Source organism: Schistocerca serialis, chromosome 5 (genome assembly GCF_023864345.2).
Source record: "Schistocerca serialis cubense isolate TAMUIC-IGC-003099 chromosome 5, iqSchSeri2.2, whole genome shotgun sequence".
Classification (NCBI taxonomy): domain Eukaryota; kingdom Metazoa; phylum Arthropoda; class Insecta; order Orthoptera; family Acrididae; genus Schistocerca; species Schistocerca serialis.
This window is the reverse complement of record NC_064642.1, coordinates 395536807-395542806: the sequence shown is the minus strand read 5'-3', so window position 1 is coordinate 395542806 and position 6000 is coordinate 395536807.

The following is a 6000-nucleotide window of genomic DNA, read 5'->3' as shown; positions in this document are numbered from 1 at the left end:
CAACTGTCTCGGAAAGTGTTCAGAGTAGGGAGTTAATTTTATTAGTTTTTTTTCTGCTCGGAGCCGTCCATACAGTTTGCTCCTTACGTAAACTAATTTACCTTTTGAACTACCCTGTATGCTTTAGCTTAGGGCTCGTGTCGCTCGAAAAGTAGCTAGTTACGGGTGCTTGACAAAAGTTACTAGTATGTGGAAAGTACAATAGTAGGTATTTTTCGGATGAGAGGTGGCAAATGTTATACTTTATCAGTAATAATTGCAGTACTCAAGCACTTGACACAGTTCATCAACACTTTAGGAGAGACAATGCTATCTTCATTAAGTTGCCATCACTCTACACATACTGTCAGTAGGGATTTAGAGTTGTAACCATATCGGCTGAGTGATGACAACCTGATGATGATAAAATGTCCCTCGAAACGCATTGTTGAAACCTATTAGGTACGCTTAAAGTGGGTGAGTGCTACCAATTATTACTGCTATTAAGGAACTCGACACAGCGAAAATAGATAACACTCCTTAGCTGCCCATGAGGAATTACGATCTCGTTTAGGAAAGGGGCCGGTATGCGCCTTCTTGACGGAATTGCGCCCCGCTGCTGAACTGGGCTGGTGCCTCCGTCCAGGGCTCTCAATTTCTGCGAGTGGCCGCACTCACGGCGCACCTGTCGTGCCGATGAAACCCGACCGGCGAGAGGACAGCCGCTCTAAGGTTACACCCACCGGCCATCGCGTCCCGAACTGACGCCGACTTCCCGCGTCGTTCGAGCCACGAGTGCGCCTGCCCGGCCTCCGACCTTCGGAGCTCAAACGCGCTGCCGACATGGACACACACAAACAGAACAGATGCGGGTATATTGTCTCGACGCCTGCAGAGAGATTCCCGTTGTGAGGCGCTCTTGACTCTTTCGGCCAGTCGACGGCACGGCGCGAGAGGCAGGATGGCCGACGCAGAGCCGAGGATACGTGACTTGGAAGGCGAAGCGAGACCACGGCTCCTCGGCGCATGCCAAGCGCACTATTCGCCGTGTGCGCGAGGACAGCGGGCTGTGTTCGCAACTATCCGGGACTAACGGCGGGGGCCCACTGGCCTTCATTTGTCGCCACCTGCCGCGTTCTTTTCTTAGTTGTGCGAATGGATTCCTGATTTACTATCAGAAAGGTCACTGTTTGTTAGTAACTGACGGGGAGTCATCTAGTGAAATCGAACTTACGTCTGTATTTCACAAAGGAACAGTTATAGGCCCTCTGCTGTTCTTAGTAACCACTTAGGACACAATATGAGCAGCGCTCTTAGATTTACTGCCAATGATGCTGCCGTTTACCTTCTAGCGAGGTGTTCAGAAGATCAAAACGAGTTACATAATAACTTAGACAAGTTATATACATGGTGAGAAAAGTGATAACTGACCTTAAGCACGAGCCGAAAGACGGTTACGTTAAATTTCAGGTTGCACGACAAATCACACAAATTTAAAGATTTACGAGTCAACTAAATACCTAGCGATGGTAATTACGTACAGCGTAAACTGGAACCATCATACAGAAAATATGGGAAAGGGAAACCAAAGACTGCGTTTTGTTGGCAGAACATTACAAGATGTACCAAAGCTACTCAAGAGTCACTACACTTGTTCCTACCCTTCTGTAGTAATGCTGCGCGGTACGGTATCCTTAACCATACAAGACCGACGGAGCACATGGAAAAATTTCAAAGAAAGAGGGTTCATTTTTTATCGTCACATTAGAGGGGAGAGAGATACGGATACACAAATGACTTGGAGTTGCAATAATTAAAACAAAGGCATTTTTTCGTTGCGGCTAGATCATTTCACAATTGTGAATCACTGGTTTTCTCCTCCAAATCATAATGTATTTTGATTCTCACCAACGTACGGAAAAAGACCATCGTATTAAAGTAAGAGAAATGTGAGCTCGTAAGGAAACGTTTACCTATATACTTTTCTAAAAATAGTTCGACGAGCCCTCTCTAAAACGCTTAACAGTGTATAGCTGGGTAATCGTGTAAATGCAGATGTGAACGATTTTTCAAGTTTATCAGCGCACAGAACTTTAATGGGAGATGATCGCAGAAAACCGACGCACTCAATCTAAGGCCAAGACGTATCCTTAAAGGCTTAATAAAGTTGATGAGTTTCGTCGAAGTCGGTTGTACAGTCACCCTGAATTTCTTAAATGACTACATGCTACCTTGAAGTGCTGAATTTCATTGACTCAAATAATAATAAAATACTGCACCAATTACGGGTTTTCATTCGTAGAACGAGTGATTCAAGAATTTATTCCCATTTTCTGATCCTGCAGTAGTTTACTTTAGTATGTGATGCCTAAAGAAAACAGTGCCAATAACTGTTCATATGTTTGTGAAATTCTGCGCTGTGAAGGAGGCTCAACATCTTACATCCATAAAAGCACGACTGCAGGACAAGAGAAGCTGAAGAATACGCTCGCAGATATCACATACAGTTCTTGCGTAAAATCACACAGCACCCGAAAATGGGAACATATTCCTGAAGCGCATCATGCGAAGCATGAAGAAACATGACTGGTGCAGAGTTTTATTATTTAAATTATTATTGACACATTCGCAGGTTTTTGGAGAACTTGGTTTATGATGGATGAAAAAAAAAACATCATTTTATATTTATGCACTATTGCGTTATTTCGACCTTTAGGCCATTTTCAAGAACCCGGTCTACAGTTTTTTTTCCGAAAACAATCTTAAATCTTCAGCATATCGCTCGTACTGAAAGATAAAATCCGTGACTAAACAGAAGACAGAATACGGCGTATGCAAAGAGCCTCTTCACACAAACTGTTGTTTATCTCTCGAGCTACCACGTGAACGGTGCTAGTTGAAAGCTGTCAGTCATACACATGAGTTTCCTCGCAGAAGTAGTAGGCTAAGTGGCGAGCTTCATATGAAACACATACAACAGAAGAGTAGGAAATATTTGTCATCGCAGAATTCTGATGACCAAATAACCAATGAATGCATATCTCCACTAATTAACTGCACATAACGAAATCTATGTTCCGTTTAGTTACTGCTTTTAGCTTTAATTGTAAACGATCTACTACAGATCTAATATCGTTTTTATGAGAAATTTACAGAGTTCGTGAAAATGGCCTAAGGCAGAAATTGTGCAAGAATGTATAAAGAGACGAAAGTTCATGAGTTGCAGACGGCATGGAGTAATTTCAAACACAATAAAGTTGTAATGCGGAGATATGAAAGTCCGTCGGCATTAGTCATCTGGTAGCAGTTTCATTTTGTCATACTGTACGTGGTTCATAGTCAATATCCTGATTTCTTCACTGTTACGATCGTGATCTTGGCACATTATACTTGGTGTCAAGAAACGGTTAAGGAAATCGAGAAGAAACGGTTGAGGTAATTGAGAGGAAACGATTAAGGAAATCGAGAAAATTGATAATCATAACTGAGTGAGTATCTTGTTTACTCTTCTGACATATCGAAACGTCTGCCGTTTCTCTTATAACAACCTCTGGAAACTTGAAACAATGGGTAGAGAGATATATCACTTTTTAAAGACAAGACGATGTTTTACTAGTCTTCAATCCTTTATCACCCAGCAGTAGACAGAACGAGAAAGTTGTTTGTTTTACGAGAAAAGCATCTCAAACGAAATTAACGAACAGTTAAAGTAGTTTTATCTGTAACTTTCATTTGTCCACTTTTTGTTTTCTGCAGTGGCGAGAAACTTCCTTATTTTCACTTACACTTAAAATGTTTTTAATCAATGCAGAAGACTGACATTTCGCAACCAAATGACGGTAATCCAAAATAAATCTTTATTTGTCACTTAATTTCATCTGAGACGCTGTTCTCGTTAAACAGACAACTGTGTGACTAATTGAAGCAGACTTTACGGCGGAAAGCGTCAACTTAGACATTTGAAATAAAGTTACTGAAACAAAAAGTGTTATATTACTAGTGAAAGCAGCATACTCATTGTAAAATTTTTCGTAACCTGAAAGTTGTAATCAGTGATAGCTTAGTCTCAGCCCATGTCGATATGTCTTTAAAAAAGTACCTCTCGTAATTATTTGCTACAGCTTTCGTAAAGAATGGCAGAAAGTGCGTTAAAAGTGGACCGAATTCAGCTCAGTTTTTCTTGGCAATAAAGATGAAACTGGTGCATGCCGGTAGCCTTGAGCTCGACATTTAATATATTTTCTGCTCAAGTTTGTAAACATTTCGATGAAAATATTATTAAATATATATTACTCTGTCGTACATTTCAAGAGATGTAGAGGGTCGTTAAAGCACACCGAACGATTATTCGAAGAAAAAAGAAAAAGCACGCGTTTGCTTCTGTGTTTTGATGTAAAGGTGTTGTGAGAGTCAATCAAATTTGAGTACTTACGAACTATCATCAAGATTTGATATTTCCTCCAAAACAGGTGACGCAGTCTGTAACGCTCTGACTCCCATTCTGTAAGAATGGATTTAAAATCGCTGTTGGATCATTCAGATTTAAGGTAAACATGGTTTCCCTAAATAGCTTGAAACGCTGCTTCCTTTGAAAAGGACTTCGGCATTTCCCTTTTCCATGTCTGTCCCATTCGAGCTTAAGCCCCGTCTCTATAATAACGCAGAACCGAGCGAGAGGCAAAAACCCAATCGTCCTTCCTTCGATAATTGTAAAAGCTGTATATGTCATGCCTTGTGGTCTGGCGGTAAACCGCATGCTTGGAAAGCGATAGGTCACGGTTTCTAATCCTGGTTGAAATTTTCAGTCCGCCTTCATATAGCGTTTGCCTCTCAACGGCATGAAGAGCCTCCTGAAACCACACTTGGTTCGTATTCCTCGTAAGACTGTAGGTCCACTTTTTGCGGTTGGGTAACTAGTGGAATAGGAATGCGAAAGTCGCTGAAATAGTGTCCTGTTGAGAGACTTGCAAACAGTTATTGAGCCACACGATATTATTATTACGTAACCATTTATAACATAATTTTTACTGCTTCAGTTAGTTTTTACTAACATTTATTGGCACGGCATGTTTCGGCAGCATGCTGCAATCATCAGGTGCATTATAGTTACATTTACAGTAATCTGAAGTGTGATGAGAATTATTTGCACTTTATGATGGCAGCCTGCTGCCAAGATGCGTTGCGTTAATAAATTCAGTAAAAAGTGACTGATGCAGTAAAAATTGTATCATAAACTTATAATCTCTGACCTCAAACAGACCTGTACAGTATGGGTAAATTAAGCCCTGTATGAAACGTTAGGGCTGTAAGAAGTGCACGGGACACTATGGGAACGTAGTACAGCAGTAATTGTCCTAACACTGGAATAGTTATGAAGTCAGTGGAAAGATAAGTAGTGAACTAATAATGCAGATTTATAAAGTTTATGTGCTGGCATCGGGATTTCTAAAAGCGTTTCGTTTTCTTCTATCTTTAGCGCATGTTTTCTGATGAAATATTGGAATTCTGTTTCACTTTTTGAATAATATAGCCTCTTTTAGTCTTCTTCCCGTTCAGTCTCACTTGTCACATACGAGGGCAGTTCAATAAGTAATGCAACACATTTTTTTCTGAAACAGGGGTTGTTTTATTCAGCATTGAAATACACCAGGTTATTCCCCAATCTTTTAGCTACACAACACTATTTTTCAACGTAATCTCCATTCAATGCTACGGCCTTACGCCACCTTGAAATGAGGGCCTGTATGCCTGCACGGTACCATTCCACTGGTCGATGTCGGAGCCAACGTCGTACTGCATCAATAACTTCTTCATCATCCGCGTAGTGCCTCCCACGGATTGCGTCCTTCATTGGGCCAAACATATGGAAATCCGACGGTGCGAGATCGGGGCTGTAGGGTGCATGAGGAAGAACAGTCCACTGAAGTTTTGTGAGCTCCTCTCGGGTGCGAACACTTGTGTGAGGTCTTGCGTTGTCATGAAGAAGGAGAAGTTCGTTCAGATTTTTGTGCCTACGAACAC